Genomic DNA, 22,663 nt, shown 5'->3' on the forward strand with positions numbered 1-22,663 from the left:
TATATATTTTAAAATGTTAAGAATCTTGTGTAAATGAATTCTTGTTATGCCTCTAACATTTTTTTTTATTTTTAGCAGTTTTAGAAAGTTACAAAATGAGCTCTGGACTTGACTCCCCTATACGCCGTGGGAAGCTTCACTTTCTATTTTTCGTTTTTTTTTTTTTTTTTTTTTTTTACAGGGAAGAAGGGGGAAATTGTGTGGAAAGCTGACCACTTGGCGAGAGGCTTGAGACTATATAAATCAACCCACCCCTTCTTCCAGGATTCACTTCTTATAAGATTTTCTTCGGGGACTCTCTTGTTCCGGTAAGAGGGTTGTCTCTATGTCCAGACATAGGTGAATGAAGTTCTCTTTTTTTTTTTTAAGAATTTTTGGACGGAGCGGGCGGAATGAGCTGCTCCTGATAGTTTTGAGCAGGTTTCTAAGTGATGAAGCCTGCGACTTCGTAAACAATAGCTAGATCATTATTTTTTTTAGGGACATAGGCCAGAGTAGCCCGAAATGAGGGTTTCTCTTTAGATTTTAATGCTGGCACTGGTTCTGTCTGAGAGAATGACTTGGGCAGTTACCTTTTCGGTGCTTGCCGGGATGAGAATTTTAATGAGGTTCTCGGATGATTTTAAGGGCTCGGGAATTCACGAAGGCTGGAGTGAGGCTTGAGTTCCTGTTCGAGTCCATAATAATAATTTAAGGTTCTTTAGAGAAATTAGAGGAACTTGTTAGGAGACAGCAGGCCTAATAGTGGAGGTCTCTGCCTTTAGGAGAGCTTGCGGTTACAGAGCGAGTAACCTCATGGTACAGATATTTTAACTAGTCAATAAAGAGATATTCCAGGGCAATTTCAGGTTTTTATTTAAACTGATACTCTTTTGTCGACCTTAGTTTATGTTTATAAATTTTTCCTTGATAGGCTGGAGAAGCGACGAAGGGGGAGGCATTCCTCCCATAATCTATGAATCTTGGCTTCTTTTTTTTTTCTTTTTTTTTACTTGTTTATTACTTTGACATACCCCTAGAGAGCTAAAGAAGCAAGATTCCCGCTTAATACTCTCTTCCAACCTACCTTGTTACTTCTGTGGATAAAAGGTGGCGGATTGATAGGAAGGAAGAGAGAGGGCGGGCTAAGGAATAGCACAGTTCTGATAGAATACGCTCAATCTGAAAACAACTCGACGAAACCTACGCTAACAATAGTAGCAATAACTTACTAGTGATCAATAGACTTCGGACAATATACTAAAAAAATGTTAAAAGTATATGCATGGAACCAGGCACGTAGCCAGGATTTCGTGAAGAAGGGGAGGGGGGTCCGTGACATGAAATACTGTGATCATCACACCAGGGGCTCGATCATTCTAAACTATTTTACTGGAACATATATTGGTTCGTTTAGTCAGGATTTCGTAACGGGGGGGAGGAGGGGCGTGGTATGAAATTCTGAAGGCTCAGGACCTTGATCAATGTAAACTACTTTACTATCAACATATACTGGTTTGTTAGGACAATAAAATGAGGATATATTGGTAAGTATTTTAATAAAAAAAACTATGAAGAAATCTCGAGTAATAAAAGAATAAAAATAAAATATTGAAAAAGATTTGACAATATTTACGTTCCTTATTTTTGTTCATCCAAATATAACAATTTTCCTTTCATTAAGATCTCAACTATTATGAAAAGTACATATTCACTATTATAAAAAGTACATACTCAATAATGTCTTGTAAAATATTTTACAATATCTGCGTTCCTTTTTCTGTTGAATCAAATGCTAATAGAACTCCTTTTCCTTATATATTTTTGTGTTTATTATTCCGTCAACTACTGTCGGTTCCAAATGACAGGTTAAAGGAGCAGTAGAAAATTGTTTTTGAAATAATGTTTGATTCTGCAAGGATGCAATGAAGAAAAATTATTATAAAAAATGTCCACGCTGTTACTCAACAGCACTATGCTTTCGGAAGCTTGAAATCTCCCTGGCTAGTAGCAGAAATTCTAGAAATTTCAAATTCCCTGAGTCTTCCAGGTTATCTCGCTTACCTCGCCACCATGTATTGCAAGTAACACAAATCTCCTCATAAGAAAGGGTAACCAGAAACTTCCTGTAGTTTTTTTATATTTTAGTTTTAACGCTGATCCTTCTTTTTCTCATTTCATTTTGTTTCATCCTTCCTTAAGTTTTTTTTTTATTTCTGGTCTCGAAGGGGGGGGGGGTCCGGAAAATATGCAGTAAAGAAGCTAAAATATGCACTAAAAGGTAAATTTCTTAAAGTTCTATTCTACCTTTTATTTAGCAACTTTATTATATTTGCTAATATAATTAAGCACGCTTACTGTGAATAAGTTCCAGTGCAAGAAATTGGTGTATACGTGTAAAATACTAGTACCCAGAATTGTGCCTATATTTACGTTAAAATAACAATTAAGAACAGACTAACATGCATGGTAACTGAAAATTCAATATTTTTAGCTGAATATTTTCGCCTTTCACTTAATACATTTTTGATGGTTTTGATGGTTTTGATGTTTTCGACTTTTACTTAATATATTTTTGTACAAAGACAATTTTCTTTCGATGTACTAACGTATTAGAGGACAGTATTTTAATAATGGAATATCACTTGCTGAAAAGCCAGAAAATTCTTGATTCATTGTCCTTAAAACACTTGATTTACTGTACATCTTATACAAAGTTTAGCCTTTTCTTTGAATAGTTGACTCTGCACTTCCCCAATTTCCCCTGAAAGCGTTTGCGTTGTCACTAAATGGAACAGTTGTTTCGGGTGAGATTTTTTACTTTCTTTCTTTCATTTTTTTTAAAAGTTTAATGTCCCTCGTTTATGCACCAAGGCTAAGGGAGATAGTGATGATAAGATGAGTAATAATGAAAGTGGAATGATGAAAGTGGGGAGAGAACGGGGAGAACCCTGAGAATCCACGGACTCGATATTTGTCCACTACAAAACTCACTTGACGAGAGCTGGTATCGAACCAGGGATTCCACGCGTCAAAAGTGAGCGCTTTACCACTGGATCACCTCGGACTCCACGATTGAGAGTTCTAAGCCTCATTCTCCTAATTGTGATATTTCTCTTCCGCATTCGGAATTCGATTGAGGTGTTCTTTTATATACAGTACATGCCCGTTGACCTTTAATAATGTTGACACTGCTCACTTTACCTAGGCTTTCACTGCTTATTTTTGAACACATGAAAGGCTACTTCAAATGCGTACAAGAAATACTGATTACAGGAGATTTATTCCGGAAGAGATGGAGGGGACCTTTCATTACAGAAGTATGAAAGTAATATTGAGAATATTCTGGAGCACGATCGGAGATTTGAACTACTTTCGGTTTCGGTAGTGTGTTCTGGATAGTCATGGTATGTCGTCTTAAGAAGCTGAATCAAAAAAATAAAATAAAATAAATAAATAAATAAATAAATAAATAAATAAATAAATAAATAAATAAATAAATAAATAAATAAATAAATAAATAAATAAATAAATAAAATAAAAAATAAAAATAAATAAATAAATAAATAAATAAATAAATAAATAAATAAAAATAAATAAATAAATAAATAAATAAATAAATAAATAAATAATAAAAAATGCAGCTGCTTGCTATCTGTTACCGTTTTCGTTCTATGACTATAAACGTTGAAACCAAAACTGGTTAATTTTAACCACTTCCAGCTTGGATAGAGGGTTAACAGAGCAGATGGAATTTATTCTTGAGACGCTGAATCATTTTTTAAAAAAAATGATTAATAGGGTTTACCGTTTTTGCTCTATAGAAATCAGTATTGAAATAGATAGTAATAGTAATTTTCAACAACTTACGGCTTTATTAGAGTGTTGTGAATTGTCATGATATATTGCCTAATCAGTGGCAGCTATTCTTTGAGTTAAATGATGAAGTACGATTATTTTAAATGATACTAAATTTGCATGCGATCAGTTGAATAACTTCCTGAGTTGTGTATAGCAGCCTATTTAACAGATAGCCTATTTTTGTATAGTTAAACATGGGACATCGTAAACGAACTGAAACAAATTATAACCTAATGGTTGGAAGTATTTAATTTTAATATTCTTAATATATGTATGGTGGTGATGGAGGAAGGGGAGAAGGAGCAACTTTACATTGCCAAAGCAATTCATAACTTGAACAAAAGGTTTGAATAGACCGAGTCTGTAACAGATTTTCGTAGATTAGGTAGGTGTGACTACAGAGAAAATCTTAGAAATGTGTCCCAATGTTTTGTGCACTGATTTTAACACTTGATTTGGATAACTAACGTAATGTTATAATAAAACCTATAATAATTTCATAGTTTCGTAGTTGAAAATTAACTTTCAGTACATTTCTGTGAGGCGACTTGTGGCCCACCTGTATGCAAAGTGAATATACACTGAAAAACCAAAATGTGGGAAAGCGCTAAATTCACCAAATAACAAGGCGAGGCTGCTTTACCGAGTATTACCAGACGAGACGGGGGCCGCAGTGGCTCAGTAGTAGAGCGTTCACCTGTGGTGCATGGGGTCCTTGGTTCGATCTCAGCTCGCGCTAAGTGAGCTTTGTGGTGGACAAACACCGTGTGAGTGGGTTTTCTCGAGGTTCTCCCGTTTCCTCCCACTATCTTCATTCCACCGCTTCATTCATTTCTCATCATCACTGTCTCCTTTAGCCTTAACCGGCATAATCGTGGGACGTAAAACTTTCATTTCATTTTTATTTACTAGATGTGGCGAGAGAGGGCTTTTCTATACAAATACAGTAGGATATACTAGTTTTCGATAAGTGACAGGACTTTTAGGACACTTTTCCGAGATGAGACAGCCCCAAATCTAGTGCGTCTCGATTCCCGTCTCAAAAACGGGCACGATGGTCAAGACGAGAAGTACATTTTTAAATTCGAGGCGAAACGAGAACACTAGTTCACACAAATCTTACCTCTCAAACACTGTTTTACTTTTACGTAGTTCATATATAAAAGCTATAAATTAATAAAGAGATCGTACAAACACAACGAAGAGCATTCATTAACATTTAAAAATATGTAAGTCATTACACATGCTCCAATAATAAATATATGGTTTAAATGCTGAAATAATATACCCTTCGTAGGTTTTCGTAAAGCGGAATGGATTTGATATCTTCTAAATCAGGGTGCAAAATTTCCGGTCGCCAGATCGCCATTGGCGACTAGAAATTTAGAGCTAGCGATTAGTGTCCAGTAAGAATGGTTTCTGCCTAAACTCACAAGGCTGCGCAGTTTCTGTTTCACACGAAAATAATTGTCATTCACTGAGAGAAAACATGGAATGGTAAGATATTTTTTTAAAACATTTATATGAATTATCCAATTCAAAATTGATTATCCTGAATCTGTCTGGTTTTTAAATTTTGTGCTCTGGTGCAATATCTTTCTTCGTCAAACCAAAGGTCGTGAGGGGGAGGGGATGACCTGTCATAATTTCTAAGTGAGAGATACTGGCAACCATCATTTTTGTACTGACGAGTGTGTCTGACTGAAATTTTTGCGCCCTGTTCTAAATGAAATTAAGAAAAATCAGAAGATAAATTTTATGCGTAAATTTGCAAAACGAGACGAGAAAAAATCGAGATAAATTGTAACGAGAATCGGAACGAGATAAGTTGAGAAAAGTTGTAACGAGAATCGAGACGAGATGAGAAATCCACGTTTCTCGCTTCGTCACGTGAGCAACACTAAACTTGACCACATTCCCTGCTCCATAACCACGAACTTCATATAAAAGGGGACGGATCCGACTTAGTAAATAACAAGTGTATCCTTGTTTTGATACAGAATTTGATTACTTGTAGAACTACAGGTAATTCAAATGGCAGCTAAGTCCGTTTCACCAAGGACCGGGCAACTGCCTTGGGCGCCGCAGTCAGGGGGCGTCAAAACGAGCCTCCAAAAGTAAATTTTATAACGTGTTTTCTACTGACTTTTTGGTATATTATTATAAAATTGCGTCTATTACATCATTTTTTTTCATTTCACCATGGAAGAAAAAATGAAATCTTTGAGTTTTACGTCCCAAGATTATGCCGGTTAGGCTAAAGGAGACGGTGATGATGAGTGATGAATGAAATAGTGGATTGAAAAAAGTGGGAAGAAACGGGAGAACCCCGAGAAAACCCACGCACACGGTGTTTGTCCACCAGAAAGTTCACTTGGCGGTGGCTGGGACAGGCACGTAGCCAGGATTTCGTGAAGGGGGGGGGTCCGTGACATAAAATACTGTGGTCTTCACACCAGGGGCTTGATCATTCTAAACTATTTTACTGGAACATATACTGGTTCGTTTAGCCATGATTTCGTATCTGGGGGGGGGGGGGGGAGACGTGACATGAAACACTGAAGGCCCATTCAATCTAAATTACTTTACTATCAACATATATTGGTTTTCAGGAATTGTTGCAGAGTATTTTAATAACAAACTTCGAAGAAATCTCGAGTAAAATTTTAAAAAAGTATTGAAAATAATTTTACAATATTTACGTTCTTCCTTTGTTCATTCAAATATAACAATTTTCCTTTCATTACGACCTCAACTATTATAAAAAGTACACATTCACTATTATAAAAAGTACACTCATGTCCAAAATGTTTGTCGCATGTCTATTACTGTCTTCTTGTAAGAATATAATTTGATAATGATTTTCCAGGGTACTTTTAATACTGATACCATGTGTATAATCGGGGATTGTATAGACCCTATTTGTGGTAAATTTCATAGGAAAAGAAATATAAATACGAAAACTAGAGTGAGTAAAACGAAATGTTGCTAAATGCACAAGAAAGTTTTATTTTTATTTTATTGTTCTTATTTACTGCTCTTCTGTCAAAATTTGCCACATACATGTCTTTGCCGATTATACACATACTAACATTATAAGAAATACCGGGGGAATTCGTTATAAAATTTTACTCCTACAACAACATATTTATAGACATGCGACATTAATTTTGGACATGAGTGTACAAACTCAATAACGTCTTGTAAAATATTTTACAATATCTGCGTTTCTTTCTCTGTTGAGTCAAATGTTAACAGATCTTTCTTTTCACATAAATTTTTGTTTTTATTATTCCTTCAACTTCTGTCTGCCAAATAGGTTAAAGGAGTAGTAGAAAATTGTTTTTGAAATAACGATGCGATGACGGAAAATTATGATAAAAAATGTCCACGCTGTTACACAACCAGCATTATGTTTTCAGAAGCTTGAAATCTCCCTGACTAGTAGCAGAAATTCTAAGAATTGCGTAACTTCCGGAAATTTCAAATTCCCTGACTCTTCCAGGATATCACACTCACCTCGCCACCATGTATTGCAAGCAAGAAAGAGTGACCAAAAGCTTTTTGTAGTTCTTTTTTTAAATTTTTAACGCTGATTCTTCTTTTTTCTCATTTCATTTCGTTTTATCCTTCCTTAATTTTTTTTCATTTTTGGTCTCGACGGGGGGGTCCGGACCCCCCGGACCCCCTCTTGGCTACGTGCCTGGCTGGGATCGAACCCGGGACCCCAAGCACCAGAGGTGAACCACTGAGCCACCGCGACCCCTATGGAAGAAGAGAGTTTTATAGTTCTAGGGGGGCTATATCGACAAATGGAGATACAGCATGTAGAAAAACAGAGTGGAGAGAGAGTTGGTTTAGTTTATTGCGTGCCATATTTTTTGTGAACTTTTTCCAGGCAATGAATGTTGTTTCATTTTATAGCTATATGATATGATATGATTTTAAAGTGATATTTATCATAACATGGAAACTTGATTACATATTATCCATTGCCTATTCAGAAAAGAACATGGATAGAGGGGCAAGTATAGATTTACTATTTGACAAATACAAACGCAAAGTTACTTTTTGCATGAACTGAGGTAAACTTATCGCATTATATTCATCCAATATAAAATTTGAATTCATTAAAAGCAATAATTCGACCTATGCCAGTCTGTGTCGATCCGATCAGAGATGCCAACTTAAACTGGAGACAAAACCACACACCTATTATTATTATTATTATTATTATTATTATTATTATTATTATTATTATTATTATTATTATTATTATTATTATTATTATTATTATTATTATTAATTGAATTATTAAAACAACATACAAAGTGGCAACACACATGCACTAATGTTCAGCCATTCGTAAACGCCAGCTGAAATTCAGCGTGATACAGTTACCAGGTGATTTTAAATTTTCTACACACAACGTGCGATGAAAAGTAAACAAGATTCGTGTTTTAAGTCTTAATTGTTTCATAACTTCAACCACAAGATTTCAATAACAATCAAAAGTAAAAGTTAATAAAGTAGTAGGCTCTATTCAATAAATGCTGTAGTAGTATTTGAGAAATGCTGTTCGATATTGCTTTGTTTATACATATCGGTGCATAAATAATAATACTAATGAACACAATGTAATTGATACCATATGTACTGTATATTTTCAAGTACTAAATATACCGTATCATGTATTTGAGTATTAATTTTTCTTTTTGAGAAATGGGGTTAAAATACTAAAATTACTGCAATATAATGTAAAATATAGACTAGAACTAGGGGGCACCAAAAAAGGCACTTTGTCCAGGTGAATATTTTCCCTTGGTCCGCCCCTGCGTCTCACAGAAGGTGAGGAAATCAAGAGCGTTGTTATACTGACCTACATAAAATTGTTTTTGTCATAATAATTATTTTCTGATTATTTTGCCGATTGTAGTTTCCTTTGTAGAGAAGTAGCTTAGTCATGCAAGTACGGTATATCAGACATACCGTGAAGGTCGCTCGCTCTCGACCTCCATCAAACATTGAAAACCTTTTTCTTTCTTTAATAATCTTGTTTGAATATTACTAAGTGGAGAACAATGTTTTCTAAAGATTTCTAGAACATTGAAAGTTAGAAATCTATTTAAATTTTATGTAAATTAGAGGTTTGAAGTACGATACTCATATTTTAATTTGTTGCGTGTTCATTCAATACAGCATCTCGCACTGAAGAGCTGCTTCTAAAAGTTGACGAAGCACCTGACCTCGTGGCGCAACGGTAGCGCGTCTGACTCCAGATCAGAAGGTTGCGTGTTCAAATCACGTCGGGGTCAATTGAATTTTTTTCTCACATTTTGGCAATGTTTTCTGTATATTATAATCTAATCGCTTGCTAAAAACTTATTTCAATAATCTTGACATCGTTTTAAAATTTATTAACCTGTATGTAGAAATACATTTCTATTAAGGTCTTTAAATTCAAATAAGGAAACTAGAGTAAGGATACCAAGTGTATAAACACTGAGTAATAATGGGTATATTATTCCGATATTCTGCGTTGAAGGATTTTACGTTATATGAATTTAGTGTCTTCTATTGGAAGAACATTGATTGACATGCGCGGTTGAATACATGTGGAACAAAGTCGTATTTATCCCGCTCTTGACTCAGTTTCAATCGATCCACCAATCCAGCTTCGTAGGTCCCATAGGTGTGCCCATGGTTGCCTGAAGGAGGGGGATAGAGGGAATGGCGCCAATCAGGAGTTTTGAAGGGGATTCAGTTCTTCGAAATTCATGTCAAAATATATTAAACTGGCACACTCACAGACTATAGCATTTGATATATTTATTTTAAATAATATATTATATTTTAAATAATATAAATAATAATATAATAAAATAGTGATATATTTATTTTAAATAATAAATAATGTAAGAGGAGAGAAATAGATCAGGTGATTAGAAATAGATCAGGTGTGCCTAGGCAGCAGGACAGAATTATTAGAACGTTCCTCAACCCAAAAATGCCATTTTCTTTTCTTTGGTAAGACCTATATAAAAAGAATTAAACCGAAAAAACTCACCTTCACATATATACTTCAAATCTTAGTTTGAAATAATTTTAATGTGATTATAATTACTTTCTTCGATCGTGTTTCTTAGTACACCTCTAGTTTCAGAATTGGCCTCTTAAAATATGAAAGTTTCAAGATATCATTACCAGAACAGAATACCATTGAAAAAATGTTTTTATGAAACCATGCATAACGAGTTTTGTTTGCACTCGATCAAATAGGCTGTAAGGTCTTCAGCTGCAATCTATTATATAAAAATGTAAAGTAAATTGTTTGTCATTGTTTTACGGGAAAACGGCTAAACCGTTTGTCATTATTTTTGGATATAGTTTACTCGAACTATGCCGGTTTGGGCTGCCCCCCTCCTCTTCCAAATTTCACCAAAATAGTATCAAACGTTTTCTGTTTAAATAGCTTTCTTATAGTATACTCTAAAGTTAAATAAGATTCCGTGACCTAAATGTCATATTTCGCGCTGGAATTCACCATAATGATGGATGGAGTACATAGTTTATGAATTAAAGTAAACATAAAGTACGTAGTATTTGAGGGCAATTTTAGAAGCTATTTAACTTTATTTTAACTTCTGAATTATCGACATTTTTCTTCTCTAGATCATTTCTTCTTAGTCATCCGTGTTTCACTTCTTAGAGCTTAGCACTCTAGCTTCTAGCACAAAATTAAACTTATGTTTTTCAATATATCCATCAGAGCGCACGTTTTTCAATATATATGTCAGAGCGTACTTCCATATTTTCGTTATACTGTAGCTGTGCAATGATTTAAAAATAACCTTCCGGACACAACCTTGAATACCATTTGATAGAAATAATCAGTATCGGATTTAGAAAAATATTTGGGAGGGTTTTTTCTGAATATATATATATATATTTTTTTTTAATATCCTAACTTTTATTTAAGAGAAGCTTAAGTTTATGAGTACAAGCCTAACAAAATATTTCGTTTCGTTTGTATATTCAGCTATAATCTTCCAGATACAACCTTGAAGACCATTTTATACTGATAATCAGTGGCGGATTTAGAAAAGTATTTTGGGAGGGGCTTTTCTTATTAATGCTTAGTTTTTCTAAAAAAAATATTTTTTTTAATTATTTCAGGACAGCTTGAAGTTTATGAGTAAAGGCAAAACTAATATTTAGTTTGTTTTAGAAATTCCGTAATTTCGGGGTAGAGGCTTCAATCCGAAAGACATCCCCACCCTAACCCTCTTCGCAAATCCATCACTGCTGGTAATTAGTAATAACAAAGATTTAAAAACGATTAGAAAGGAAGTTGGCCAGGACTCACGGTACACGCACTATCTCTACATTCACAGATCAAATTAAGAAAAACTTTTGTCAAAATGGTCGAATGCGGGGTTGAATCCCGGACTTCACGATAGAAGCTCGAAAGCTAACCACTCACTCATGTTTCTTGTGCAGTTGTGCTTAACTTAAATGCATTCTCTCTCTCTCTCTCTCTCTCTCTCTCTCTCTCTCTCTCTCTTTCTCTATGGCCACAAAAGCTTTCCATTGACTTCTGTCCTTATCCAATTCAATCCAGTTTCTACTCTCTATTCCTATTTTTGCTAGATCCATCTTAATATTGTCCTCCTATCTGGGCCTAGGTTTTCCTAATGGACGTTTCCCGATTAGATTTCCAGTTAAAACTTTGAAAGCGTTCCTACTTTCTTCCATTCTGGCTACATGACCTGCCCACCTGAGCCTCCTAGACTTGATGACTCTAACGATGTTTGGTAAACCATGTAAATTATGTAGTTCCTCCTTATGAAGTTTCCGTTATTCACCATTCCCGTTCCCCTTGGGTCCAAATATTCGTCTCAGAATTTTATTCTCAAACAATTTCAGTCTGCGTTCTTCCCTCTGCGTAAGCGACCATGTTTCACAACTATAAAGCATAACAGACATGATTAACATTTTATATATTTTAAGCTTTAAATTCCTTGACAGAATTCGCGACGACAAAATATTTTGAACTGAATAATAACAAGAATTTTCTGATTTCAGTCGACATTTAATTTCTTTGTGGGTATGGTTTTGGTCTGGTAATACTGATCCAAGATATTTGAAAATATCCACTGTGTCGAAAGTATTAATTGATATTTTAACGCATTTATAATTTGCCGTATTACGATCCTTATGAACTTCCTTGTACTTAGATTTCTCAGCATTTACTCATGTCCCTGCAAGCGTTTAATAAGGACTGCATTTTTTCGATTGTTCTTCTATCAGATTAACATCATCAGCATACATCATAACATGGTGAATACCATTCAACTCTAGGCCCTGGTTCCTATCTTTGATTTTTCTTATAGCGTACTCCGGAACAAAGCTGAATAATAACGGTGATAACGCACCATCTTCCGTAAACTCTTCGTAACACCGCACCATATTCCGTAAACTCTTTGAATAGAAGTTTTTCGCCTGGGATGGAACTAGTTGGCAACGGCAGTCTTGAGATCCTCGTCGTTTTCAAACCGTTGTCAACCAAACCACCGTTTCAAACGCAAAATAATCGTTGGGGGCAAGGGCGGGACTGTGTGGGCATGAGGATGCGCGTTGTCGTGAACGAGGATGATTTCAGACGACAGTTTCATGCGGTGTCGATTTTGAATCTCACGTCGTACTTTGGCGAGCATGTCACAGTACACATCAGCTGTAAATGTCCCACGTTCCAAGAAATCAACCAAGTGGACGCCCTTGTCGCCCCAAAAGACGGTAGCCATCAGTTTGCGACTCGAATGCGGGGATTGCTTAAACATTTTTGGTTTGAAGGAACCTGAATGGCTCCACTCCATGGACTGTAGTTTGAATTCTGAGTTGGTATACGATATCTATGTCTCATCGCCCGTCACAAAATGGGAAACAAATCATTTACCTGTTGTCGATAGCGATCCAGAAACTGTCGCGCACTGCACATTCGTTGCTTTTTGTGCTGGTCCGTTAGCAATTTCGGTATCCATCTTACACTCAACGTGTGATATCCAAGCGTATCTGTGACAATCCTGTAGATGGTGGTTCGTGCAACGTGGGGAAAATCATGAGCGAGAGTACGTGCGTTTGCACACGGCAACAATAATATCGGTGGAACCACCGATAATGTCGGCGGTGAAATCGACTTCAATGTATTCAAATCGTAGCTTGCACACGCCACCGATATTATCGGCCGGTCCTCCGACACGCAGATGCTGTCGGCCAAGCCTCCGATACTGTCGTTGGTATCGCCGACACCGATTTTGTCGGGGGCAATGTTTTCTTATGATTGGATGCACACGCCACCGATAATGTCGGCCGGCCAGCGGGTTAGATGAAGAGAGTGAGTAACAAGGCGCTGTGTATTCTTGTTTCGTTTCTTGTCTTTGGAATTTTGTTGTTTCCATTTTTTCTATTACAATTGTATAATATTATTATTATTACCTTGTCCTATAAACAACTTCGGAACAGCTTTTTTTTTTTTTTTTTTTTTTTTTTTTTTTTACAGTCTCTGATTTGGAGTAGCTAATTCCCTTTATTAAATAAATATAAAATGTGGGAAGTCTGAAGAGTACTGGTTTCTCTCTAAATAGCTATTACCAAATAGAATATAGGAAATTTAGATACCCAATTTCTTGATTATTTTCCACTCCTTTTTTTTATTTTTGTTCTTTCTCTCTCACACACACCCACACTCTTTGATGGTATATTTTTTAATCTATTAATGCTTTTAAATTTTAATACATTCTGGAAATTAATTTAAGCGTAATTTTCAAAGTTTGATACACTGTGAACATAAGCATATGGAAAAAATCCTGATTATTATTACTTCCTTTTATTTTCATCAGAATTGTGTGCAGATCACTTTTCCCGGTTCCACTCAATAAGCAATGATTGAATAGAATATTTGTTGGCAAGTCAAAGTAGAATTACTATTATTTTGAAACGAGACCAGCACAATCAAACACTCTTTCCAAAGCTCCAAGGACAAGTTACTCATTTGGCATTTTCTTGATTGTGATCTCAACAATAGGGATGTGATTTCATGCTTCACTTGTTGCAGATTTTTTATCTCATTTCCAAAACATCCCAAATCCCTCCCTTTTTAAAAATAATTTGTGGAATGGCAATTGAAAACAAAGACCAAAGCTATGTATCCAAGTTTTCCCTCTCCCCTTTGTACCGGGATCGACCCCCTGATAGTTTTGCAGTTTAGCTACAGTGACTGAATGAAAAGGTGTGTATTATTGCATTCGTATCTTTCTAGTTTTGCTTAGATTTTTAGAGATGGCAGGAATTTTTCCATTCGATATTTTAACCCTTATTGAACTTGTGGAATGTAGACCTTGCATATGGGATAAGATAACAGACTCTTTCGAGGACAGAATTGAAAAGCAAAAAGCATGACGAAAAGTTTATGCAAGCCTTGCCCAGGATTTTGAGTTCATGGACAAAAAGAAACGAGAAACGATAGGTATGTATGCAACAGCGCAAATCTGTCTTCAACATTGGGGGGCGGGTAAGATCGTTCCCATATTATAAGCGATGTTCAAAATATTTCTGTAGTCGAGAAACAATGCTGTGGAGGATCAGGGGAGCAGAGTTGTCTTCAACATTGGGAGGCGGGTAGATTTAAGGCTTATTCTGAGTGGACATTAATTTCATCTCACTTTCCTTTCTGACGATCGGACACAATCAAATTTATCTCCCAAAAAACACATTTCAAATCGGATTATTGGAGGGGATAATCTCCTCCGTTCCACGATTGGAGGGGACATGTTCCCTTCATCCCCCTGGGATTTGCGCCAGTGTATGTATGGAGCAATGTAAAACAGAATTACTAATTCGAATCTTATCATTTAATCTACTATGACATTAATGTTAATTGCATGGAAAACAAAATAATATACATACAATATGTAACAGTGTTCCGACAAAAATTAAAACTAATATAGTTTGCAATGTACAGCAGCATCAATTCTCATCGAAACGAAAATATGTTTACAGCATCTATTTAAAATGGCACTGTTAAATCTAGACATGTTTAGGCATAGGCCTATTTTTCCTAAGTTTTGTACCGTCCTCCACACCTCTTCAGAACAGTTTTTGTAGTCCTCGTTTTAAAAAATAATTTTCCCAATTATTATTTTTTTTATTTGTTTTCATATATGGAGAAGATTTTTTGTGTCGCTTACTTCGCTCATCACCGGCAACGATATTGTCGGAGCTTCCACCGATATTGTCGGCGACGTGTGCAAAGTACACCGACACCGATATTATCGGGGCTTCCTCCGATTTTGTCGGTATCGTGTGCAAACACGCTACTGGTCGTCAATTGCTTATTACTTCGCAGTTTTTGGTTTACTTGCTCCACGAGGTCATCCGTTTGAACACTAGGCCTACCACTCCGGTCTTCATCGTGCACGTCGGTGCGACCATTCTGAATCTCGCCACACCATTTGCGAACCTTTCCTGCACTCATTACTGTAGGTTCATACACTAAGGGCAATACCCGATGGATATCAGCAGCAGAAGTTCCTTTTGCAAGCAATACAGTATTACACCGCGCACTTCACAACTAGAGGAAGAAAAATTCTTGCGGCCATTGCGATCTACCAAACTCTATAACAATACGTGTATTTTTCTACTTGTATTTCAACATCTTTGCGCAGAATGTACTTCAAATTGATGCACAAGCTATCTAAGAAAAGGAAGAAGAAATATATAGAAAAAGGATACATAAATGTAATTGTTTTGCGGTTGATATACGTTGCTGTTTTATGTTAAAAAATAGAGATTCGTTGTCATAGCAACGGAATATAAATATAATATAATTCCGGAACCATCTTGTGTAAACTAGATGCACAATTTTTAAGGTGTATAAATGTTTAATTTGTTACACGATGTAGTAAAAGGTAATATATTGATACAGTGTACGAAATGGTTTTTGATGAATTAGTAGCCTAGTAATTGCTACATAAAATATGAACTGTGGGACTTTAAGTTTCATCGTTATAACTCCTACTGACTCAAGACAACGAATCCTCGTGTATATATATATATATATATATATATATTAGGGATGGCCAATTCCGGAATTTTTACTTTCCGGAATCCGGAAAGTAAAATCGGAAAATTCCGGATTTCGGAAAAATTCCGGATTTCGGAAAAAATCCGGAATTCGGAAAAAATCCGGAATTCAGAAAAATTCCGGAATTCGGAAAAATTCCGGATTTCGGAAAAATTCCGGAATTCGGAAAAATTCCGTAATTCAGAAAAAATCCGGAATTCGGAAAAAATCCGGAATTCGGAAAAATTCCGGATTTCGGAAAAATTCCGGAATTCGGAAAAAATCCGTATTTCGGAAAAATTCCGGAATTCGGAAAAATTCCGGATTTCGGAAAAATTCCGGAATTCGGAAAAATTCCGGAATTCGGAAAAATTCCGGAATTCGGAAAAATTCCGGAATTCAGAAAAATCCGGAATTCGGAAAAAATCCGGAATTCGGAAAAAATCCGTATTTCGGAAAAATTCCGGAATTCGGAAAAAATCCGGAATTCGAAAAAATTCCGGATTTCGGAAAAAATCCGGATTTCGGAAAAATTCCGGAATTCGGAAAAATTATTTTTTCTTTTTGTAATCCTAAGAATTTTGTTCAAATGCAAACGAACAAATTTCCTTTTTGTAATCCTAAGAATGTATGATGCAAGTTAAGCTGAAACTTACATCCTAAAGTATACACTACTCAATCTTCCCATGGTTAATGAGATGTAGTCCAAAAGTACGATGTACTCCTAATATTTAATTTTCGTTTTACTGTGATATTGTCCAGATGTAAGACATATCACACTGAGATAAACAACTTGACATAATGAAGATGTTATCATACGTAGTTTTCCAGAAAATCGTGAGAAACGATTTTTTATGAAGTTAAAATATGCGTCGCTTGTTGCCAGTGTGATGCAATTGATAACTTTTATGCTGGAATAGTCTTCTTCTTCTTCTTCTTCTTCTTCTTCTTATTATTATTATTATTATTATTATTATTATTATTATTATTATTATTATTATTATTATTATTATTATTAATCGTTTATGTACTGTAAAAGAAAAATATGAACCGTTAAGTAGTAGATTTTATCTGTTGTTTTTTGATATCTTCTAACAGTAATAACAAATTGCTTGTAAATACGCAATGATTATCAAGGACAATGGCATATTAATGTAAGGACTACTCTGCAGACTAGCAATAAACAATAAACAATAACATAAACAATAGTCCCAAAAAAAAGTAACTAACTTGGGCACGTCAGAATATTCGCGAGAATATAGGGACGCATTGAGACTAGCAAAAAACGTGGTGTTATTATTACTCAAAGGGCCGTACGATGGAGGCTTTAACGTTAATGTTAATGGCACCAATGAGCACTTACTTGCTCTAATGGTTAACCTCACTTTTGAGATGATTCTTAGAAGTGGGCGTGTTGGCATGCAGTTGGAGTACTAACGATTTGCGTCACTATCGAACACTAACGTAGCACTAGCGACGTTTAAAGTCGAAATTGGAGTCTGACATAAGTGGCTTGTCAACTTCACGGACATTATATTTTCCTTGAATGCGAGAATTTTGCGCCCTACCACAAAAATAGGAAAAAATGCACTCGCAATATATTTGCACTGGAATGTTTGCGCCCTACCCCAAAAAGAGGGGAAAATGCGCCGGCTATATATTTGCACTGGGATGTTAGCGCCCTACAATTCAACTTATTATTGTATTGTGTAAAGTAACTTCCACTCGCACTTGAACTAGGCTTGCCTCTCATCGTCTCAGTGAGTTACTCCATCCGTTATAATATTCCGAACAAATGAAAAAAAAATACAATTTTAGTTCACTAAAGGGCAATCCATACAAATACAATTTTTCATTATACTACAAAATTTACAATAAACGTATAAATGACGGATATATAATTATTTATTAATATAATCAAAGAGTATAATTTAATCTACAAAAGGCTGTTTGGCTCTACCCAGATATCTCTGTTCACAATCCTTGAGAGTTGTTTGGCTTTTCAGGACACAAAATATAGAAAAGAAAATGTAAAGTGAATGTAAAATCAGTTCAGTAATATTATCAAGAAAACTATGTACAGTGTGTTTACTTGCTGGAATTACACTTCAAACACACAATTGTGTTCAGTCGTTCTTTCAGGAAAAATGTTCCGGGGGGCACATTTAGTATTCCGGAGGGGGGTCACTGCTGGTACTATTCTATTTATTATTATATTATAGACGTATTATTTTGGTCTCCTCCGAGGGGGCACTCTGAGAGCTCTGGGGAGGCCAGTGTTCCCCCAAAATCATCTCTGGAAGAAGCAGTGATTGCGTTGATCCGTTGTGTTCTTTTGGCTTATATTGAAGTTTATTCTCCCCTTATATAGCCACAATGAAAATAAATCACAAATGGCATGGTTGTGGGGGGAGGATTGTTTATGCTGTAATGTCAGCCCCTCCGAGGAAATGCGTAAGCTCCAATAGGTTCTTTTATTTCGCAGGTCTCAAACTTCCCGGTGGAGGTACATCGCAGGCGCAATTTTCCCTGTTCTTGAGGTAGGGCGCAAATTTCCCAGACGCAAAATTCTCGACACCGTTCGAATGACCTCGGAAGACGATATCTTTTTCAATACTTTTTTTATATTCTTTTACTCGAGATTTCTTCATAGCTTCTTATTAAAATACTTACTAATATATCCTCATTTTATTGTCCTAACCAATCAATATGGGTATGTTGTCAGTAAAATATTTAGATTGATCGAGCCTCTGGTGTGTAACCACAGTATTTCATATCATGCCCCCATTAGAAATCTTGGCTAAACGAATCAATATATGTTGCCAATAAAATAGTTTAGAATGATTGAGCCCCTGGTAAATAACCATAGTATTTCGTGACAGACCCCCCCCCCCCTTCCTATTACCATATTCTAGCTACGTGCCTGACTCAGCTAAATCTCTACATTCTTTACCAAGCACACATTTTCTAAAGCGGAAAATGCTCTCTAAATACCTAAGCTCATTATTTTCAGCAGATGCACAAACTGGGTAACATGCTATCTACATGAATGTTATATATGTCGATTACTGGAAACCGCTTCTCGCTATCTATTACCATATTTACTATATAATGATTAACGTTAAAACCGGAAATGGTTGATTTGTACCGCTTCCGGTTTGAATATTACATTCATCAGGGAACTCGATTCTTAACTATTGACTCTGTACATCATGGCCAAAATTGATTGGTAATCCATCAGATAGTTCTTGAGACTGTTTGTTTCACTGACGGACAGAATGAATATATGGCTATAGAGTTTTGATAAACTAAATTCGTTAATGAGTGATGATGGAACAAATATAAGAAAGGGAACCAAGAGTACCACCGGGAAAATTTTCGAACACAAAATTAGCCATCGAAAACCCACATGTCCTGGGTTAGAATACCATAGATGAAAACTCTACCACTGAGTCATCAATCACCCGCTTATTAGTTTTGTTAACTATTATATTAATATAAATTAATGAATGCCTGCTTATGTTAATTATTGAACAATTACATTGTATACTTCGTAAAGTCAAAAATTATAAATTTGTATTTACTGTACATACAGTGAGCGCAGAAAGTGTTCGTACACCTATGCTATTGAAACGAGAATGCCTGCGAAAAAGAAACAGAAAATTTAAGAAGTGTAATAACACACACAATATGAATAATGAAAACTAAGCTTTATGAATATATCAATAAAGAACCACAAAGACAAGTTTAATGGTCAGAAAGTAAATAAATTCCGTAGAAAATATATAGAGTAGACGCAAAAAGTGATCGTACACCTGACGTACGAATACGAAACAAAGATACCACAACTGGGGTTCACTAGTATTCACCTGAGTATACACCTCTGTATAGCATGACGAGTAACAGAATGAGTTTAGTTGTGAATAGGAGTGAAAAAACTGCACGGTGGGCTGTCGAAATGGGAAGCAACCGAACAGAAACAAATGAGGAGACAAGAAAAGTAATTATTAAAGTGCATAAGAAGGGTAAGTCTTTGAGAAAGATAGCAAACCTCAGGGGCAGATCCAGAGGGGGGCGATCGGGGCCATCGCCCCCCCCCCCACATGAGGAAACTTTCTTATTTTATATATAAATAAACCCATCCATAACAAGTTTGGAGCTCTTAAAAGTAGCAGTATTACTGCCGACCGCCCCTTCCCCAGAAGTCCGTCCTGGATCCGCCCCTGTATAGAGTAGCCACAATCGAGTATTTTCCGCTGTATGTTTGGAGTCGTTGTCTTGCTGAACAATAAATTGTTTTCAAGAACCATCTTCTGCGCACTAGTATGGAGATATTCCTTTAATATGTTAATATACACTTTGTGGATCATCACTCCATCGATAAGGTGGAGACGACCCACTCCTGAGGCACTCATACAACCCCAGACGAGCACGGACCCTCCTCCGTGTCTTACTTTAGAGACAAGATTTTGAGGATTCATCTCTGTATTCACCTTGCGCCATACCATACGCCTCCCATTGGACTCGATAAAATTAAATTTATTTTCGTCCGAAAATATGACCCTATTCCAGAAAGAAGCCTGATCCCTTATCTTTATACTCTTTTTCAAACTTTAGTCTCTTTATACGATTTGTCTTGTTCACCCAGAACATTTTCCTGGCTATCCGACCATGATACCCTGCAAATATTCCGCACTGTACTGGCTGATACTTTAACACCGCGTGTTTCCAGATCCGTTGCCAATTGCACAGCACTACTTTTTGGAACCTTTTTTCTTTCCCTAATAATGTAACGTTTAACTTGTTCACTCAACACTCTTGGTCTTCGAGTTCTTTTTTTATTATTTTTTTTATGGTTTCGCACAGTGATAGAAACATTATACATCGCAATTATTGTTTGTACTGTTGAACAAGGCCTGTCTGCAAGGTTTGCCAGGGGCGGATCCAGGACGGACTTCTGGGGGGGGGGCGGTCGGCGGTAATACTGCTACTTTTAAGAGCTCCAAACTTGTTATGGATGGGTTTATTTATGTATAAAATAAGAGTTTCCTCTTGTGGGGGGGGGGGCGATTGCCCCCTCTGGACCCGCCCCTGACTCTATAATACCTTGAAACAGCTTCACACACCTCCCCAATCCCCAGACATGAACCCCATAGAACATCTATGATCTGTTCTGGAGACAAGAATCAGAAGGCACAGCTTGTCTACTAAAGAAGGCCTAAGAAAAGCTATTCAAGAAGAATGGGACATAATCAGTCCCGAAGCTACAGAACTACGAACTACTACAGGTGAAATCAATGCCACGAAGACTACAGACAATCATTAACGCACAGGGTAATCCCACAAAATATTAAATAACGTAATATACTTTATAAGCATTAATTCAAGCATAAGTGTACGGTGACTTTTTGCGTTTACAAAAAAGGAATTCTCTCTTTTCTTCTGAACAAAACAGTGATTGTGTTTGTTTGGCCTTTCTCTTGTATATAGAAATAAAATGTATGAATGTGTAGTCTTAATTCTGGTTATATATATATTTTTCCACCTCCCGTTCTCATGCTAGCTGTTTTCAATATAAACTATGCACGGTGTACGAACACTTTCTGCGCTCACTGTAGGTATGTTGACAATAAGCGAATGTTATTAGAATATTTGTTGAGATTTATTTTCCTTCACTGCCTTTCGCCTGATTAAAAAGTAGTTTGCAGTGCTTTGGAGCAGCTGCAGGTGGGAACGCGATAATGTTTGAGACATACCGGCGACTTTTTTGTGTGTGAAAATAAGACCTTTCTCATAAAGTAGTAAATAACTGCAGTAGCAATTGTCTACGTAAATGATAGACATATCCAACTACAAGAAATTAATACAGTATATATAGCCTATTCATTATTGTGTTTCTCTTTTAACAGCTATTAGCTAAGGATGGATAATTCCAGAATTTTTACTTTCCGGAATCCGGAAAGTAAAATCGGAAAAATTCCGGATCTCGGAAAAATTCCGGATTTTTTCTGAATTCCGGAATTTTTCCGAAATCCGGAATTTTTCCGAATTCCGGAATTTTTCTAAATTCCGGATTTTTTCCGAATGTCGGAATTTTTCCGAAATCCGGAATTTTTCCGAATTCCGGAATTTTTCCGAAATCCGGAATTTTTCTGAATTCCGGAATTTTTCCGAATTCCGGAATTTTTCTAAATTCCGGATTTTTTCCGAATGTCGGAATTTTTCCGAAATCCGGAATTTTTCCGAATTCCGGAATTTTTCCGAAATCCGGAATTTTTCCGAATTCCGGAATTTTTCCGAATTCCGGAATTTTTCTGAATTCCGTAATTTTTCCGAATTCCGGAATTTTTCCGAAATCCGGAATTTTTCCGAATTCCGGAAAGTAAATTTTCCGATTCCGGAAAACAAAATTTCCGGAATCCGGATTCCGGAAAATTTTGGCCATCCCTAATATATATATATATATATATATATATATATATATATATATATATATATATATATATATATATATATATATATATATATATATATATATGAGACAAAGAGAGAACCGGTTGTTAAAAAAATAGAATAGCACCACTGAAACTAAGTCTACCTGATGGATAACAATAAGAAATGATATAAAATGCAATAAGTTGATCGATACGGTTCTTTATACCTACTTTTGGGCTACCCTGTATAAACACAAATTTATAAAAA

The 22,663-nt window shown here is 35.9% G+C and overlaps 1 non-coding gene across 1 annotated transcript; it reads left to right on the forward strand.

The window, feature by feature from the left end:
* The first annotated feature begins 9,083 nt into the window (after nucleotides 1-9,083).
* On the forward strand, nucleotides 9,084-9,155 carry TRNAW-CCA (transfer RNA tryptophan (anticodon CCA)). The gene has a single exon. It is a non-coding gene; the product is annotated as a tRNA-Trp (tRNA).
* The last annotated feature ends 13,508 nt before the right edge of the window (nucleotides 9,156-22,663 follow it).

This window comes from Thermobia domestica, chromosome 3, assembly GCF_964235325.1.
Source record: "Thermobia domestica chromosome 3, izTheDome1.hap1.1, whole genome shotgun sequence".
NCBI lineage: Eukaryota > Metazoa > Arthropoda > Insecta > Zygentoma > Lepismatidae > Thermobia > Thermobia domestica.